The sequence below is a fragment of the Myotis nattereri genome, assembly GCF_964212035.1.
Source record: "Myotis nattereri genome assembly, chromosome: 2".
Lineage (NCBI taxonomy): Eukaryota > Metazoa > Chordata > Mammalia > Chiroptera > Vespertilionidae > Myotis > Myotis nattereri.
Window position 1 is genome coordinate 27,269,027 of NC_138076.1, and position 20,861 is coordinate 27,289,887.

General features: G+C 41.9%; 1 protein-coding gene across 2 annotated transcripts in view; it reads left to right on the forward strand.

Moving 5' to 3' along the window:
- The window catches only part of CSGALNACT1 (chondroitin sulfate N-acetylgalactosaminyltransferase 1), a 300,121-nt gene that overhangs the window by 89,805 nt on the left and 189,455 nt on the right, over window positions 1-20,861 (forward strand). For both annotated transcript variants that reach the window (XM_081085041.1, XM_081085042.1), the window contains exon 2: window positions 7,778-7,853. The gene's annotated coding sequence lies outside the window, so the exon portion shown is untranslated. The remainder of the gene's footprint in view (window positions 1-7,777; window positions 7,854-20,861) is intronic.

A 20,861-nucleotide genomic window follows, 5' to 3' on the forward strand; every position in this document is an offset into this window, starting at 1 on the left:
TCTCCAATCTGGGACCTCTCAGGGGATGTCCAACTGTGGGATCAGGCCTAAACCAGCAGTTGGACATCCCTCTCGCAATCCAGGACTGCTGGCTCCTAACCGCTCACCTGCCTGCCTGCCTGATCGCCCCTAACCACTCGCCTGCTCACCCCTAACTGCCCACCCCCCCCCACCGGCCTGCTCACCCTCTACTGCCCCCCAACCCCCGCCGGCCTGCTTGGCCCCAACTGACCACCCCTGCTGTCCTGCTCACCTGCAACTGCTCCCCATTGCCAGCCTCCTTGCCCCCAATTGCCACCCCCCCCTAACCATCTCTGCCTCAGCCCTGCCACCATAGCTTTGTATGCAAGGACATCCGGAAGGTCTCCTGGTCTAATTAGCATATTACCCTTTTATTAGTATAGACGATGGTATGATTTCATATTTTATGATGAATGTTTTCTCTGTCAGAAAAAAATGGCTGTGTTTCTCTGTTATTGTTAGAGCAAGGTCATAATTAAGAGATAGATCAAGTATGCGTTTGTTCTTTTCTGCTACCTGGAATGCATTTAATTGGTCTCTTTATGTAGAAATAACAAAGTCTAAAAACTTATGTCTTTGATGCACGTCTGGGATAATCTGTTGTAAGTGAAGAGCCTCAGACCTCACCTGTAGCAATAGACTTCATGCTATTTTTTGGTATGCGTATTTTATTATTCCCCTTTATTATCTTAAAAATTGTTTATATACATAATTGTGAATTCTGTACTGGGTGAAGTTTTATTCCCATTTTTTTAAGTCCTTAAAAACAAGTAAATATATGAATAAAACTATATTTATTCAAAAATATATATTTTGTTCATAACAATAATTCATATTGTCCTTGCCAATTAATCCAAGCAGGTAGAATAAAAATTTTTTACACATGTTTATTTATTTTTGGAAAGGTCACACACATGTACAGAGTTCAGAAGGTTCAGTGAAAAGTTAACCTCCTTCCCATCTCCAACCTCTAGCCAGGCAGTTCCCTTCTTGGGGACTATTCTTCATACCAGTTTTTTAAAAAAACATAAGTATTTTTTTATTTCAGAGAGGGAGGGGAGAGGGAGAGAGAGAGATGGAAATATCAATGATGAAAGAAAATCATTGATTGGCTGCCTCCTGCACCACCCCTCCCCTTCCCCGACCGGGGATTGAGCCAGCAACCCAGGCTTGTGCCCTCCTGGTTCATAGGTCGATGCTCAACCACTGAGCCACCTCACCTGGCCCTTACCAGGTTTTTTATGAACACTTTCAGAGATAATATATGAACAAGAAAGTGCAAATAGTTGTGACTAAGGGGGTGAGCTCTGGGGCCAGACAGAATTTGAACCTTGGCCACTAACTTCGTGACCTTAACTGCACTGTGCCACAGCTTTCTCATCTGTGAAATGGGTATATTAATAGTATAATCTCTCAAAAAATAGTATATCTCAGAGTTGCTGAGAAGAACTAATGAGATAATTCATATAAAACACTAAGAGCAATTCTTGGCATGCAGAATACCTTCAACAAGTATTAACTGCTAATATTATATGTGAGTATTTCTTTGTCTTTATCATTTCTATACACATAAACAGTAGCATATTCTATATACTTCCACACCTTGCTGTAAAAAAACACACAAAAAAACCCCTTAACAATGTGAGATTTCCATGTGGTTATTGGTTCAGTTTATTATGTATACAACTGCCTTATTCTTTTTGGTGACTCTACATTATTCTGTTTTATGGATATAATTGATTTATCCAGTTCCCAGTTGGTGGGCATTTAGGTTTTTCCATTCTTACAGTACTGTAAGAAGCTTTGGTGAAATGGCATATGTACATGTGATAGTGTGTCTGCAGCGTAAATTTATAGAAATGGAATCTAGAAATGGTCAAAGTATAGGTTTTAGTCTTGCTACGTTGCCCTCCAGTAAGTGATACATTCCTGCCAACAAAGTATTCTCATACTTGTTTTCACAGTCAGATTTTAACTTTAATTTTTAAAAATACAATTTTATTCATGAATATGTTAAGAACCCATACATATCTGGACATTTGATTAAGATTGCTTGATGCTTTGCAACAGGCGCCTGGGTAGGAGAAGGAAGAGAATACTTTGTTCTTATATTGTGGAATAATGAGCTGTTTTCAAAGAGGAACTGTGTAATATGCAACAAGCTGTCATTATATTCACTTACTTCTAAAGTATTTTTGAGATACTGAAACAAAACAAAGCGTTTGGCAAACCCCCGAAAAACATGTATTTCATGTTCCAGTGTGCATCGGTGCCTGGCCTCTCGAAGGCTCCTTGAAGTGCCTGGGCTGAGCAGCGCTGTCTGTTGCGTTTGTTTTCCGAGATGGGCACACCACAGGGAGCCTCTTTCTTTCACTCAGCCGTCTCATTATACAGATTCTTGCTGCCAACCGAGCTGACCATACAGGTTTTATTTAGGGTGTAGGCGAAGCAGTTTCTCCTAAAGACCTTTAAATATTAATATACTTTCTAAAGTAGATTGGACCAGATTCTAGTATCCTATAACATGTGACCTTCACTTAGTAATTTCGAGCAATCCAAAATATTTGCAGTCCTCTTCTCTGTTTCACACTTGGCAAACAATCCAGCCATTGACTTTTACAGAGTGCATAATCTGCTCTCCTGAAACACAGCTCGAGACTGTGGTGAGAATTATGATTAGCGCTGAGATACACATTTTTAATTCATTTAGCAGACGATCACTAGGTTCTTTTTCTAAATATTCAGATGAGCTGGGGAAATGAAAGAGAAGCAAACCTAACTTTACATCCCAAGAGGCATGTAGAAGCACGTGGCCATTTTTAGTCACTGGCGTCGATCAGAAAATACTCGTTTCTTATCGAGCGCGTTGAACGTGGCGCCGGGCCAAGGTGATACACGGCAAGAGGCCACTCAGCTGACCCCTCCCAACCTGGTAGGAATGCCCTTGTTGCTGTGGGATTCCTGGAAATGACCTTCAGGGTGGCCTGTCATGCCAAAGGTTGGCTGCTGTGCGTCTGTGAGGCCTACTGTGGGGGATGCCATGGGGGCCACAGAAGGCTGGCTCTTATTCTGGGGATAGTAGACAGGTTCCCGGATGCTGCGTGGTGGCTCAGTCACTGAGCCATGTAGCTCTAACCTTGTTGCTAGGACAGAGGAGGTAAGGCCTGTATTCTCTGAGGAGCTGAGCACCAGACACCAGGCTGTTTGTCAATGTGGCTGTCATTCTTTCCTCTTAGCAACTTGACAAGGTCTTGACATTGGGGAACTGTGTCTTTTCCCTCCTCCTTAAAACATAGCTCCACGCAATAGGTGCTCTTCATCTTCACAACAGGTACCGTTTATGTGGCTCTTACTGTATGCTAGGTCTTCCTGTCAAGGATTTGTGACACACCAATGAGACAGATGAGAGATTCAGGCTTAGAGCGTTTAACTAACATGTGCAAACTAGTAAGGGGACAGAACTGAGATTCGCAACCAGGTCTTTCTCACACAGGATGGTGCTTCTTTATCCATTATGGTGGTTCCCCACCTTGGCTGCACATTAGAATCACCTGGGAATCTTTTTAAAATCCTGATTTCTGGGCCTCATCCTCCGGAAATTCTGTTTCTTTGTTACTAATGTTGCGGCCCCACCCCATAACAAAGAAACAGAATTTCCAGAGGATGAGGCCCAGAAATCAGGATTTTAAAAAGATTCCCAAGTGATTCTAATGTGCAGCCAAGGTTGAGAACCACTGCATTATGCTCTCCTGCCAGCTAAAAAGGAAAGTGCCTGTCACAAAGTAAGGAGCTGTCACATCTGTCTGACATAATTGTTTTTATTTTCTAAAGAAGGGCTCATTATTACATTATTTCACTAGCCATAATGTAATTACAGTCCATTTTAATGTTGCTAATGATTTTCAGTATCTCCTCAAATTATATTACTTCTCTGAAACTGAGGCCTTAATCCATTGACAAGTTGTTAGAATTGCCCTTTAACTTTTCAGTTATCAGCCATTCCACCTGGGATCTTTCATCAGCTTCTGGTGATGGCTGGAGCTTTGCAAGTGCCCCCCCTTCCCCACCCCCCGCCCCAAGGTCATTGTCTAATTCTCTTAGGGTCCTGATTGTACTCCAGGCAGCATTCTTATATTACCCATGCTTACTGTGTATTTCTAGTATTTTTCTCTTGGCTTTCTACTGAGTTATATTGATTTTTGTCTTCATTAATTCCTCCCATCACTGCCAATTTTCATCCTTTGTTCAACATCTTTTTGAAAGTGTTATTCAATAGGCTTATTCTAGAGTTGTTGGTTTCTCATTCCTATTTTACTTCTTGTTATTTTTTTCTTGTAATTATAAGGCTTATTGTATTTTCTCTAATTTTCATCTTCCCTCCCTCACCTTCTGTAGTTATTTTGTTCCTTTTCCGGGGATTATTTTGCTGTTTTTTTCCATCTCGTTGTCCTCAGTTCTGTCCCAGGCTGTTAGGGATCTGGGTTGAGGTACGGTGGAGCAGAGCCCGGGCCAGCTGCCTGGGGAACCCACAGAGACTGACAGAGCCTGGGTTTATATAATTACTCAGGGTTACTGCCGATTTATTCTCTTCCTGCCTGTCTCAGCCCCCCTGCCAGCTCCAAGCAAGGCTTTTCCCCAGTGCCTGCAAGTCGGCCAGGAAAGGGACAAGCAGTGTCCACAGCATCCGGGATGCATGGTTGGCCTCCGTGGCCCCTGGTTTCATAAAAGAGTAATGGGCTCCATTCATTGTTAGACATACTGGGCCTTTAACCAGGCATCCAGTAGTTATTGCCTCAGACCTTACACCCACCCTGCAAGGTGAATGATGATTTATGTTTGATGGCCGGCGAGGAAACTGATGCTCCGAGAGATTAGGAGCACACAGTTTGTATGTGGGTGTGGTGGGGATTTCACCCCCTGTGAGTGTGGCTGCACAATCTACAGTTTCTACCCCAGCATTTCCTCTCTGCCAAAATGAACTTGATACTTGAGCATTTGGATTAGATCCTTCCTGTCCTCATTAGAGGATGTCTTAGGTACTGTTGCATCATGCTCCCCAGTGTTACTCATTTCTCCCTACTTGATTCATTAATAATCCCAGTATATTGTTTCCTTTGTTCGTTGTATTCGAATCAAGTAACTGGCGAGTCTTGTTCCCAGCTGCCTGTCACAGTGAGAGCGGACCTACATGAAGGTGTTACTCTGATCTAATATAAAATCAAGGTTATTGATTATTTTCCTTGTAATGAATTCAGCTTTGCTGCTTACAGCGTTTTTACATGGATCCTTTCCTTTTATTGATACTGGTGCTTTTACTCTCAGACCTGTGTCCTGCCTATACAGAGTGTTCTGTTATTAATATAGGGCTGGTTGCAGGTTGGAATGAGACCTTGATAGATTTAGGATATGTCTTAGTTTTATAAAATAGTCATAATGGTTTTTAATCTGCAATACAAGCTCTTAGATTAGATGCCTGAGGTTGTTTTACTTGTGTAATTATAGTTTAGAATAAGTTTTGGCTTTATGAGTATCAGAGGGGTTGTGGCCTGTCTTCAAGGTATATTTTTTTCTGACTATGAAATGAAAATATATTAATTGTGGAAAATGTAGAAATATACAAAGAATAAAATAACAACCTGTAATCCCAATTTCTAGTGATGAATGCTGTTGGCCATTTTGGCATTTTTTTTTATTAGTGTATGTGTGTGTCTGTTTGTATGTGCATGTTATCATACCTTACATCCCAACACATACAGTTTTGTATTCTCCTTTCTCATTTAATGTAGATCATAATAAATTCTCCATCATGAAAAAGTTTTCATGAGCCTAATTTTAAAGGCAATACAATATTTCATAGTATGTGCATGCTATAACTTACTAATCATTCCCCAGTGTTAGGACTTTAAATTGTCTCCAGCTTTATGTGTATATCTTTTAAAAACATATATTTTTTAATTGATTTCAGAGAGGAAGGGAGAGGGAGAGAGTGATAGAAACATCAATGATGAGAGAGAATCATTGATCAGCTTCCTCCTGCATGGCCCCAACTGGGGATCCAACACTCAACCTGTGCATGTTCCCTAACCGGGAATCGAACCGTGACCTCCTGGTTCATAGGTCGATGGTCAACCACTGAGCAACACCGACTGGGTAATACTTACTCTTGATAAACAGGAAGCAGCTAAGTCTGGCACATAGGAAACAAGTATTTGCAAAGTGAAGTTTCATAGGTCAGCGCTCAACCACCTGAGCCTTGCTGGCTAGACTATGTGGGTATCTTAGTGTATCCATCTTTGTCCAGATTTATGATTATTTCATTTAGATTGATCCTCTAAGTGAAATTAATAAGTTAAAAAGTTTGGCCACTTTAAAGATACATGATACATAATGCTTGCCAAATTATTTACCAGAGTGAATTTCCATTCCAGCCAGCAGTAGGTGGGAAGCTGGGACTCATTACTCCCAACTGGCATTGTGTGTTTGCGTGGCTAATTTGATAACCAAAAACTAATGATGCTGTTTCAATTTGCATTTCTTTTATTACCAGCGAGGTTGAAAATTTTAAAATCTGTATATTAATATTTTTACTCCTTAAAAAAACCCCTCTTCTTTTCATCTATGAAAGTCTAGTATATTTCTTACAGTTTATAAGGGCTCTTTGTATGTTAAGGATATTGATGCTTTCTCCAATATATTTGTTGAAAATGTTTTCCTAATTAGTAGTTGGCTTTTATTTTTTAATAAATTTTTTATGTTTACATGTGTTTAATTTACTAAATTTATTTGTCATTTTAATTTACTAAATAACATATTATAATATACAATTTATTATGTAAAAATAAATTTATTAATTTAATATACTGTTTTTAATTGTTAAGTTTTTCATTATATCTTTCGTGTGTGTGCATGATTTCTGCCATAGGTTGAGAACGCCTTTCTCCATAAAGAAAGAAGAGAAATATATTTAACTGCATATTTTTCTAACTCCTCTAATATAATTTTAAAATTTTACCTTTGTGATTTATTTGGAATTTATTTTAGAGTATATTTTGAGATTAAAAATATCTAATTTGATTTCCCCCTCTAGATAATCAGTTGACTCAGCAATAGTTTTGTTGAATAAGCCACCATAAACTTTTGTCATTACTTCATCATGTATTCATGTTTTATATATCTTAGAGTCTGTCATAGGTTATTATTTGAGAGGTTGTATTTCTTCTTACAGGTACTTACCTAATTTAGCCTTTTAATTTTTAAAGTATAAATTATCGACTCATTTTGCCAAATTCTTTTTCCTCTATCTCTCCTAAGCTCTGCCCTCCTTCCCTAAAGCAAAACCAACAAAACAAAAACCCAAAAGGAAACACAGACAGCTCTGGCAGAGCGATTGGAATTGTGTGAAACCAATAAAATGGTTTAGGCAGAACTGTACTCTTTTAGCACCTTTTGAAAAAAAGCACTTTCCTTTTAAGCAAAAGCTTCTTAATGTTCTGTATTTGCTTAATCAGTAATTTTGTCTGTTCAGAGGTGGTTGTCATGCATCGACATTTAAGCATCAAAGATGTTCCGAGGCAGACTGTGTGATGATAGCCTGCAAATGGCCAATGTGGCCAAATGCTGCCCTATAATATAGGCTCTCGAGCTAGAATGTTTTTTTACGCCTTTAAAGGGTTGTAAAATAAACCCAATAAGAATATGTGATGGAAACCTATGTGACCCACAAAGCTTAAAATATTTACTATCTGGCTCTTTACAGATAAAGTGTTCTGGGGGCACCACACAGCAAAACACTGGCAAGCAAAGAGGAGACACGAAGACTTCACTTGTTAATTGTGAGTCATAGCTTTCTTCAGCACATTGACTGGGGAAGGGTTGTTTTTTTGTTTGTTTGTTTTGTTTTTAATGCATTTAAGATAACCTTATATGAGTGAATGCTTATAGGTATTGTTTCTTCCCTTGTTTTTGCCTTATATTTTTTAAATTTATCTTTATTGTTGAAAGTATTACAGATGTTCACCCTTTTGTTTTCCCATTGGCCCCCTCCACACCACCCCTACTCCTCCCAGGCCTTCACTACAATATTGTCTGTGTCCATGGGCTCTGCATTTATGCATATAAGTTCCCCGGTTAATCTCTCCCAACCCCACCCACCCTCGCCTTCCCTGAGATTCTTCAGTCTATTCCATGCTTCTCTGTCTCTGGATCTATTTTGTTTATCAGTTTATTTTGTTCATTAGGTTCCACATATGAGTGAGATTATGTGATACTTATCTTTCTCTGACTGGCTTATTTCACTTAGCATAATGCTCTCCAGTCCCTCCATACTGCCTCAAAGGGTATGAGATTCTTCGTTTTTACAGTTGCATAGTAAGTGGTGAAAGAGGACATCCCTGTCTTGTTCCTATTCCTAGGGGAAATAGTTTTAGTTTTTGTCCATTGAGTATGATGTTGGCCTTTATTATGTTGAGGTATGATTCTTCTATTACCACTTTGCTGACTTTTTATAAAAAAATGGGTGTTGGGTTTTGTCAAAGATTTTTTTCTGTGTCAATTGATAGGATCATGCAATTTTTGATTTCCAATTTGTTGATTTGCGGATATTGTACCTGCCTTGCATCCCTGGAATAAATGCCACTTGGTCATGGTGTATGATCTTTTTTAATGTATTGCTGGATCTGATTTGCTAATATTTTGCTGAGGATTTTAGCATCTATGTTCATCAGGGATATTGGCCTGTAATTCCCTTTCTTTGTAGTGTCTTTATCTGGTTTTGGAATTAGGCTAATGCTGGCCTCATAAAAAGAGCTTGGATGTGTTCCTTCCTCTTGGATTTTTTGGAATAGTTTGAGGAATATGGGTGTTAGTTCTTCTTTGAATGTTTGGTAAAACTCCCCTGTGAAGCCATCCGGGCTTTTCTTTACTGGGAGTTTTTTTAATTACTACTTCAGTTTCATCAGTTGTTATCAGCCTATTCAGGTTTTCTTATGCTTCCTGATTTGGTTTAGGAAGGTTGTATTTTTCTAGGAATATGTCCATTTTGTCCAGGTTGTCCAGCTTGTTGGAATATAGGTGTTCATAGTATTTTTTTCCGATTCTTTGTGTTTCTGTGGGGTCAGTTGTTACCTCACCTCTTTTGTTTCTGATTTTGTTAATTTAGGCCATCTCTCTTTGTTTTTTAATGAGTCTGGCTAAAGGTTCATTAATCTTATTTATCTTTTCAAAGAACCAGCTCTTGGTTCTTTTATGTTATATACATATAACATAAATATATATGCACATATATATATATATACATATATATATATATATGCACCTATATATATGCACCTATATATATGCACCTATATATATATATATATTTTTTTTTTTTAAATCTCTATGTCATTTATTTTCTCTCTAATGTTTCTTATTTCCTTCCTGCTACTTTGGGCTTTTTTTGTTGCTGTCTTTCTGGTTCTTTTAGTTTTAGAGTTAGATAGTTTATTCAAAGTTTTTCTTGTTTTTTTGAGGCCTATAATGCTATGAATGTCCCTCTCAGGACTGCTTTCACTGTGTTCCATTGATTTTGGGTTGTTGTGTGTTCATTTTCATTTGTCTCCAGGAAGTTGTTTATTTCTTCCTTGATCTCTTTGGTAATCTATTCATTGTTTAGTAACATGCTATTTAGCGTCCATGTGTTTGGATGTTTGAGTGTTTTTACTGTAGTTGATCTCCCATTTCATGCCCTCGGCTGGGCAGAGATCCTTGTGTGCAGTCCAATGGGATCAGCTGGGAAGCTGGAGTTTCTATCAGCTCTCCCATGTGGGGAAAGCCCCGGTCAGGTTCCTGGGCTAGTGGGACAGGTGGCTCCATCCCCATCCCAGTCACTGACACTTCCTGAAACTGTTCTAACCCATAGGCTTGGGCTCTGCTGCTGTCTCCTCTGATGAGGTCAAATACAGGGTGTGGCAGGCAGGCTCCTGAGGGTGGGGCAGGCTGTATCACCCAGGGCGGGTTTTTTCCTTTTCTCTGAGCTGTGGCTTCTGGGAGTGGTGACCTCCTCTCAGAAAAAATGGCCGTTTTGGTTTGGGAGGATACCATCAAATGCAGGACTCCTGACCGTTGCTTTTCCATGCCTCCCTGCAGTGCTTCCCGTCCAGCCTCTCCTTAGGCACCTCAAGTCTGCATCGCCCCCCTGCACCAAAGCCGCAGGTGCGTAGCTGCAAATTAAACTCCTGTGCCCTGGCGCGCGCGCTCTCTCTCTCTCTCTCTCTCTCTCTCTCTCTCTCTCTCTCTCTCTCTCTTTCACACACACACACACACACACACACACACACACACACACACACAGGCGTGCGCGCGCGCGCACTCCCACTCTCACACACAAACTGAGGCTTTCTCTCTGACCAGTTCCAGTCTATTGGTGCCAGACTCCCTAGTGGCCAGCTACCACCTTTGGCAGCTGGATGTTACGTGGTCTGCGGACCTCAGCCTGGGTTCCAGACCTCGACCTTCTAAGGGAACAGTCACTCCTATAGCTGAGAGATCCCTCCTCACTCTCCACCTGCCACCCCTGGAAGCTGGGTCCGCTCCTCTCGAGACCTCGCCCTGCCTATCGTTCCCTAGGTATTTTCTGTCCTTCCTCGCTATGTCTCCAGCTCAGCTGAGCCTCAGTTGATAATTCTGGGTGTATGTTCCCCACTTCAGTTTTCTTTCCAGTCTAGGTCTGGGAGAGGGTGCAAGAAAGATCTGCCTATTTGGCTGCCATTTTCTCCCATCCTCTATTTATACATTTTAAAAAATGCCTTGAGCATGTGTTGTGAAACTAAAAACAAACAGACCATGTACTTATTTTTGAAAGGTCTGCTTGTGGGAACATCTCATTTTAATGACCTATCCCCTGAGGTGGGGCTGGTGTGGACAGAACTGTCCATGCAGGAATACTTGAAGGACTCCAAGTGGAGTCCCAGGCTGGCCCCAGTGCTCCAAACCTTAGCAGCCGCACTGTTTTGTAGACATCTTCCTAATAGATTAAGGCATTTTGTTAATCTGCAGTGGTTGGGTTTACTATCTGATTAACTCCTGTTAACCTAAAAATAAAAAGCCAAAATCAGAGGCAATAAGTACTTACCTGATAAAAATAAATTGCAGTTCTGGAAACACCGATTCAGACCGAAACCCAAATGGTGTCCTGAATACAGGGTGAAGGCAAGGAGTTTATGAGAACAGGAAGGGAAATGATGACACGAGTAGAAGAAATTTCTATTGGTGTTAACAAGTTGAATTATTCTGTAGCTAAACATGGCTGATGACTGACTCTGTCTTCAGAAAGAATCTATAATCATCAGTCCTTGTGGTCAGAATATCTGCTTTCCTGTTAGCTTTGCAAACAGCTGTTTAAAGACAGTGTTGCTTTGGTCCAGGCCAAAGGTTTTTTGCCCAGTTCAAACATTCCAAAGGTCCAAGGAATTCCTCTGGAATGGCTGCTCTGGTTCCATTTAAAAATGGCTCCACTTATGTCATTCTTCACACTCCCATCTACTATCACTGGCGAAACCCCAGAGTCCCCTGAGGTGGGTCATGGAGTGTGTCTAGCAGGCTGACTTCAGGAAGCAGCACAGCGGGGGCATTTGGGTTTTCTGAAGGAGCTTGAAGGCATTTGCAAGGTCTTGGGAGGAGATGTGAGGAAGGGAATGATGGTTGGAAAAAGAGCTGAGCAGGACCTACAGGTCACTGTTACTGGTGAGCCAGGTAAATTCTATATTGAAAGGAGACAGGAAAACCTTGAGGAAGGAGAGACTTCAGATAGATGAGCCAGAAAAATGACACTGATTCTGCCTCTGTTCCAGATGTTCCCATCGTTGCTGAAGAAAAGGCAGGAGAGGATCAGGCGGGAGACCTGGTGTCATATTTACGCAGACCGAGTCTCTCAGGGTGGGTGCAAGCTAATGGGTTTCATTAGGGTTTCTTTCTTATTTCTTGGAAAATATAATTGTTCAAGCATTGAATCCAGCCTTTTGGATAATCTGAAGGGATACACAACCAAAGTTTAAGTCTTAAACTTATAAGTTTACTTTCTGAAATAGCTAAGGTGTTTGCTAGAGTTTTCCTATCTTCCCCTCCGACCCCTAAGTGTAGAATTATTCAAGAATAGCATAAGGCCCTGCAGAGTTTGGTTAATAGAATTTACAGCAGGCAAGTCAGACAAAGACCAAATTTCATGGAAAAACTTCTGAAGCAAAGTTGTTGGAAATTTAAATTAGATTTGAGTGTGACAGACCGACTACTGAGCAATGCTATATAGTGCCTCACTGTTAAATCCTACAGGAATTGGTCTAGAATTTATAGTGTTGTTTTTTTCTGTTGCAGTGGGGTACTGATTTTGCGTTTTGAGTCCAAGTATATACATCTTCCAGATGTAATCATTTTACCCAAGTAAATGAAAATATGGCTGTATCAAGGACTCAAAGCTATTACATTGAGAACATGTCTAGCAGCAGTTTGGTGTTCTGTCAAGAATATTCTAGCAACTGTATTCTAGGAGTCTTTGGAGAAACTCCTGCTTCAGAAAAGGATAGTTTTAAGAATCAAGGAGAAAGAACTAAGATTAAAATATTGGGAGATTGCCCTAGCTGGTTTGGCTCAGTGGATAGGGAAGGGTCCCGGGTTCCATTCTGGTCAAGGGCATGTACCTCAGTTGCAGGCTTGATCCCTGGCCCTGCTTGGGGCCCATGTGGAGGCAATCAATCGATGTGTCTCTCTCACATCGATGTTTCTGTCTCTCCCCCTTTTCTTCCACTCACTCTAAAAATAAAAAAAATCAGTAGAAAAATATCCTCAGGTGAGAATTAGCAAAAAAAAATAATCATAACAAAATATTAGGAGATTTAGATGTGTATTTATATTTATAAATACAAATACAGTATATGTATATATATATATATATATATATATATATATATTTCATAAAGTGAGCTGGATATACAAATATTTTTTATTACAGTGATGCCATGCCTGGCATGTGTTATAGGATGTGATGTGAGATGTTAATGCTAATAAGATACAGGGTGGGGCAAAAGTAGGTTTACAGGTGTTTGTATGGAAAATAATACCATAATTAATAAATCTATGTATATAAAAGGCTAAGCGACCAGCCAGTAGATGTGATGCACACTGACCACCAGGGGGCAGACACTCAATGCAGGAACTGCAGAGTGACAGCAACTTTGCAGAGTGCCCTCTGGCACTCCAGGACCCCTTGGGGGATGTCAGACTGCAGGTTTTGGCCCAATCCCCACAGGCCAGGTGAGGGGCCCCACCTGCTAGAAGGACCCCATTCACTCCACAGATGCCCTTCGAGCCCCAGCACCACCCCAGGTGCAGGCGTCTGGAGAGGGACCATGAGAGGTTGGTTCCAGGGGGTGTCCGGCCCTTCTTGCCCAGTCCCACCCAGCTGCCACCTTCTAATTATTTCACTTTCAATGTGCACGAATCTGTGCACCAGGCCTCTAGTAATAATATAAGAACAAATTCTGTGTTTTGTGTATTCACTACTGTAGACCTACTTTGCCCCACCCTGTATTTGTTCGCTATATGATCTCTGATGGGAATCAGAAATCTTTCACTGGGTATCTGTCATTTCCACCAGCTGCATTGGACATTTAGAGCTCCCATCAGCAGCCAGGATGGTTAGTGAGTCCTGTGTGCAGGCCGAGTTGAGGCCTTGGGAGCTTCTTAAATGGGTGCTGTCGTACATCAGATCCTTGCCAGGGCAGGCCTTCAATCCTTTCCAAGTCACTGGGATATACCCATACATATTTATGGAGAATTGGATAACCTCCCTCAGAAAGGGGGCTCTAGATAATGTTTAAAGACTTATTGTTTTCTTGGGGCTGTATGAGCTACAGTGTCTTTCTTGTTCAACACTATATATTCACCTCCGTCCATAATGCCTTGCCCATTGTAGATACTCAGTAAATATTTGGTGAGGGAATAAATGGACTACAAATTAGGCATCTTGAGATTACGGTTCTGGTTCTCACATTTTGCCACTGTACAATTTTAACAATGGAGTTGACTTTTATTAATTGGTGATTGTACAGGCACTGTATCAAGAACTTCCTCTAAGTTTCATTTGATCTTCCCCACAAACTATAAAGAATGCATTAATAGCCATATGTTAGGTAATTCTGTGGTCACAACCCCACAGTTTTAGTGGTTTCAGTCAACAGGCTTCAGCACTCTATGAGGTGACTCAGTGATCCAGGCTGCTTTAATCTCACTATGACTCTGCCATCTCAGCCTAAGGCCGGGCAAGAGAAAGGCTGCAGCATCATTCATTGTTCAAACCTGGAGGTGACATGCCATCCATCTGTTCACATTTCATTGGTCAGAACTAGTCACATGGCACCATCTACCTGCAGGGGGGTGAGAACTGCAGAGTATGCTGGGAAGGGAAGGAAAACCAGAAATTCATGTATAATGATAATGGCTACTGTAGGTCCATTATACAGTTATCCTCATGTTCCAGGTGATAAAACTGAGGCCAGAGTGGATAAGTTACTTGTCTAAAGTTAACAGCTGATCCATGGCAGAACAAGGCCTGGGACTTAGATTTGTTAGTTTTCCTAGCCCATACTCCACCACCATGCAATACTACCTTTATTAAGGAAATTAATTTTTGCCCTTAATGAGGGAGAGAATAGTAAAAGCGTCAGATTTAGGGTTTAGGGACCTGGTTTTATGGGATGGATTCCATCACTGACTCTCTTTTACATGTAGCTAAGCCACTTCCCTGGGCTTATTTCTTCACACGGAATAATGATTACTTTAACAATAATATAAAGTAATGCATAAAACAGCACCTGGAGAGGCATAACGTGCTGTATAAAGGTATGATGGTGTTTCTACGGGCACCTGCTTTCTTTATGCATTGGTCTTATGCAGGTTTTTCCACATGTAACAAACTACAAGATTCTTACAAGAAAACAAATCCTTTATATAATCTTGGTATATTTAGTTGGTTTCCTTACACAAGAATAGACTCTATGTTACAATATAAAGCTTAACTTCATTGGCCTAATTTTGTCAGCATTTGATGAGACTGAAGTGATGTTCAGTTTAAATTGATTAATTTCTACTTTCTAATCACCCTCCCCCCATCTTTTTATTGTATGTTTTCTAAAAACTATTCTATTAAAAGTGAGTATTTCCAAAGAACATTTCTAGATAAGGTAAATGGATATGTCACTGTAAATTCAGGAACTCTTTTGATACTTTGCCATCTGTTTATGGCGACGTGGAGCGGGTAAGAGCAGTTACCCTTTGTCTGTGGCCTAATTGAGAAAAGCAGCTCTGCCCTGGCCGGGTATTTCAGTTGGTTAGTGTCCTGCTGCACCAAGGTTGCAGGCTCCACCCCTGGTCAGGGCACACAGATGGAACAACCAGTGAATGCATAAATAAGTGGAACAACACATTGATGTTTCCCTCCCTCTCTTTCGCTTTCCCTTCCTCACTTTCTCTCTCCCTCCCTTCTACTCTCTCTAAATCAATGAAGAAAAAAGAAAAGCAGGCCAGATGGTGTGACTCAGTGGTTGAGTGTCAACCCATGAACCTGAAGGTTGCTGGTTTGGTTCCTGGTCAGGGCACATGCCCAGGTTGTCGCTCGATCCCTGGTAGGGGGCATGCAGGAGGCAGCAGATCAATGATGTTTCTCTCTCATCGATGTTTCTATCTCTCTGGCCATCTCCCTTCCTCTCTCTCTAAAAATCAATAAATACATATTAAAAACCAAAAGCAGCCCTCTTCCTTTGCAGGTGTGGGAAGAGAGGAAAACTTTTTTGTCAAAATGTGTTAAATTACTTGACCCGGTTTCCTGTCTCCCAAAACTTGGGGTAATGTTGTAGTTCTCAGTATTGCCTCCTGTTGTGAGTAGCTCCCAAGCTTGGTGTGTGTTTTTTTTTTTTTATGCATCTCTCCTGGCATGGCCAACTATGCCAGGCCATGTCGGCACTGGGGAGACCCTGATTTTACGTCAGGCCTGCCCCACATTGCTTCAGATGGGATTAATAGGGTTTTGCAGCTCTTTGACTTCTTCCTGGCAGTGGTTCATAGTGCAGTGAGTAATCAGATTAGAAAAGAAAAAGGTTTCTGTGGAAATTTGGGGGCAAAATTTCCATTAATTAAAAAGAAAAAATAGCCAGCATATTTTCCTCAGACCCCATCTTATGGCCATGTTTATCCCTCATTGTTTAAATATAACCCTTCTTAACCTAGGGGCAAGCATGCTATGCCTTTCTCCTCCTCTCCCGCCTGGACATAAAGCCTGTTATTGTTGACTGTTCTGCAGTTGGATCACTTGGAAATGAGATTTCATTTGAGTAGAATGTTTTCCTTTCAGGATAACGGGCCTCTTTAATTTTGTACTCGTAGAGGGCCTAGCAAAACATTTACATTTACTCCTGATTTTCCCTCTTCAGAGTCCTTAAGAGACAGGGAGGATTCATTAGCAAATAGATCATCGTGACACATCCAGTTATTGGTGAGCCATAAATGATCAGAAAAAGAACACAGAAGGTAGACGTTTAGAGCATTAAAAGCCTTTGGCAAATGATATATGTGGTGGTTTTAACCGACCTTGGAAGTTATGTAAGCCTTTGTGTGTGCTTTTATATCAGAATGTGGTCTATGAAAACGACGATCATCTGTTGAATTTACAAAATATCTCCGTAGAGGCCGAGTTCAGCTGGTCCAAGGTGGTGAGCAGTGAATTGAGGCTGGATTTCTTAGCTTTGGGAAGTGACCGCTCAGTGGCCTTCCTTCCTATTCCTGTTCTTTCAGCCCTTTTACATAATTACTTCTTGCAAAAACCTCCTGAAAGTGTTTAAAATTCCAGGTGAGTCAGTCTTTTGTGTATCTCGGTTTCATTCAATTATAATACATTTCAAGTACCTCTTTCCCCTTTCTCCTTTGTTTTTCCTATTGTTCCCTTTCCAGTTCCTCCAGTTTCTTTTACTTTGGGACAACCTTTTTGATGCTGCTGAGAAAACCTACTTAATTAGACAGAGCCCAGTGAGATTAAAAGTCTTACAGGCCAGAAAGAAGAAGGGTGGTCCAGGGTTAGGTTGAGCCCAAAGACCAGTAGGCATTGACAGGGTGTGGCTCTCGCTCCAGGCAGTTTCGTGTCCACTTCTTCCCTGAAGGTTGTCCTTGCCTGTTTCTCATGGTCTGCACTGCCTTCTGTGGCAGCAAACACAGTTGGGGCAGGGGCTGGTCAAACTCGGCCTCTCTTAGGAGCTGTCATTGGAGCTGAGACCTGAAAGGCAGGAAGGGAATTGCAGGCCTGGCGCATGTTCCAGCGTATGCTAGGGGCTGGGACACCGGAGATAAATCTTACTTAGTGCTAGGTCTCAGGGAACTGACAGTTTGGTTGTCAACCCACTAAGCTTGATCCACTGCCAACTTCCTGCCCCCCTGAAACTGACAGTTGCTGTAACCCGTCCTCTGACTTCAGTTAAGGGAGTTATCTCTCTCAACCTGCAAGTTGGCTCCAGATAACCTCACAGGGAGCTGTTTCACCAATTCCTGCAGCCAGTTTCCGCGACTGTCTTTGAGAGGCACCTGTTCTGGTTTGTTAAAAAGTACCAACAAAAACTGGTCAGGTGAATTTGGAGTAAACTCTCACAGCATGGGTCTAATGCTTAGGCTGCAGTTTTCTCTGTCGGATGAAAACGACACTCAGAAGTCAGTTCTACAACATCAGTGACACACCACTTCCTGGTTATGTGCCCTCCCCGTCTTCATTACCTTCTAAAAACTCCTCAGTTTTACAATCGGATCAGCCCCGAAGGGAAGCTGCTTCCCACATGTGCTGCACTGGACTTAATTTGCATGGAATAATATTACCAGTATCTGTAGGCTTATTTTCCCATAAATGCATGTGACCACAAAATCGTTCCGCTAACATTAAGTTTTAAATGCTTTCATTTTAAAAATCAGCCTTTGGGGGGAATAATCAAGACCTAACAGAAGGGAAAATTAGGCTTATGACATTATCATACCAAAAAAATAAAATAAAAAAAGCAGCATATTACTCTAAAGCAGAAAGAAAAACAGTAAAATAAAAATCCTACCAACTGCATATGGTAAATAAAAAAGAATGATTGCTGCTATTAAATCTAAATGCGAAAATCACCAACTCTAACTTGAGAAAACAAAGGTTTTTCTTGGAAAAGAACAGGGTGGTTTGGTTGCATATCAACTAGGAGAGAGAGAGCCTTTAAAGGCAGAACAATTTTCTTAAGACATTTAAATGAAAATAGATGACACAACGTAAGTCATTGCTTTCTTGACTGAATGATGCATTTGAAACCATTGTCCCAAGGATTCTGATTGCCTTAGGAAAGCATCCATATTCAAATGGTATAAAATGATGCATTACATAATTAGTTTTAAAAACTTTATAAAACCTCTGAGGAGAGAGACATGTGCTATTTATGTTGGATAGAAAATTCTAGAAGGATGTTATGACGATCACTCTAAAGTTGTGTAAAGCACTACTGGTTGTGTATGTGGCCCCTGTGAACCTTGATGGCTGTGAATGCTGATTTTGGCCAGATGAGTTGTGTTGTTCAGGTGCATAAAACACACACAACACACACACACACACACACACACACACACACACACACACACACACAAAAGCCAGTTGTGTCTCTAGGGGACACACCCATACTTTTCTGAGACAATCACAGACGATAAATAAAAGTCAGCCCTTCTCTATGTAGGAACCCCAACTCTGCAAAAGTGGTGCTGGCTTCTCTTATATACCGTTTCCAGGAACACTATCATGAAATTGGAGAAATTGTGTGAGAAGCTTTCTAAAAGGCTTGAAAGGCTGAGCAGGGAGGTGAAGAGATGAAGAGGAAAGTGGGAAGCCTTCCTAAATGCCCCACTCTGGATGCCTCTCATCTGTCCCCTTCTTCCCACCCCTTCATGAAGTGACCCCAGCCAACCCAGGGTGTAGAGTGAGAGATGCGCGGGGGCGGTGCTGGGAGGAGCCGGAGACTGGGGACTGCTATAGACAAGGAGTAAGCCTCAGGGAGGCTGGGCCGTGCAGCGCTGGATTCGCCCAGGCCCTGGGCTCGAACATGCATGGCCTTGCGCAGTCCTCGCTGACCGTGGCAGGCGGCCAGCCGCAGGCCAGGCATTTTTAAACAGTGTGTGCTCAGGAGAGTCCTCTTCTCCCTCTCCCTCCTTCCAGCAGCCAACCTCAGGGCACAGGGCAGTGCTGTGCAACATGGAATAAAACATATCTTATTTCCTATTGAACACGAAGGAACGCAGAAACTTAAACACAATCGTGTGGACATTTCTGGTACTTAAAGTGCCTGTAATGTCCAAAGAAGGGGTTCTTACCCCGTTGCTATCTGATGACCACTACTGAGTGTCCGAGGTGTTTTCATCATTTTGTTAAATTGTGTTCTCACTTACACGACAACTGTCTTAGTCAACACATGCTACCGGAACAAATGCCGTAGGCTGGGAGGCTTAAACCACAGAGCAAAAACGGATTGCTTTGGCTGGGACGTCGCACTGTGGTGAACAGAAGTGGTGAGAGGGCGCGCCCTTTTCGTGTTCCTGATCTTGAAGGAAAAGCTTTCCACCTTCCGCCATTGAGTATGGTGTTGGTTGTGTGTCTCTCATATATGACCTTTATTATGTTGAGGTATGTTCCTTCTATACCCAATCTGTTAGGCATTTTTATCGTGAAAATATGTTGTATTTTGTTAAATGTTCTTTCTGCACCTTTTGAGATGAACATGTGATTTTCGTCTTTCATTGTATTAGTGTGGTGTATCACCTCGATTGTTTTGTGTATGTTGAACGACCCTTGCATCTCAGGGACAAAACCTACTTGGTCATGGTGTGTATTAGTTTCCTAAGGCTGCTACAACAAATGACCACAAACTGAGTGACTTAAAACCACAGTAATGTATTGTCTCACAAACCTGGAGGTTAGATATCTGAAATCTGTAAGTCTGAAAGGTGTCAGCAGGGCAGTGCTGCCTCTGACACCTGTAGAGGGAAGCTCTTCCTTCCCCGCTCCCAGATGCTGGTGGTGGCTGTCGAATCTTGGCCGTTCTTGGCTTGTAGCTGTGTCTCTCAATCTCTGTCTCTGTATGCACGTTCTCTCCCTGGGTCTTCATGTCATCTACATATATGAAAGCCCAGTGGCCAGAACAGCGGAACGACTAGAGCAACTGGAACGACGGGTGGCTATGATGTGCACTGCGGCAGCCAACCAGCCTGATCCGGGCCCCGATTAGTCCCCCCTCCCCCGACTGGTCCCGTCCCTGATCGGCCCCCAACACCCTGATCAGGGGCAGGACTGGCCGGCCAACCACTCGTGGCCCCTCCCCCCCTGGACCGGCCCGATGGGCCCCCATTGGGGCGGGCCAGCGAGACCCCACTCCTGCACGAATTTGTGCACTGGGCCTCTAGCCTTCTTATAAGGACTCCAGCCATATTGGATTAGAGACCCACCTTACTCCAGTGTGACCTCATTGCATCTTCAAAATTACTATTTCCAGATAAGATCAGATACTTAGGTCCTGGGGGTTTGGACTTCAACATATCTTTAGGGGGTGGGGAGAACACATTTCTCCCCATGAAAGTATACTAGAGAAATTTCCATCTTTGGTGTGGATGGGAGTGGTATGTTTATCAAGCTGTAGGGTGAAAAAGGAAAGAAATGGATTACAAAAACCTTCCAGCTATTTGTACTGTATTAAACATCTACAACTCTCCTGTCTGGGAGACTTCACAACGCAATTAGTAGGGATATATAGCTGACCTGGTGA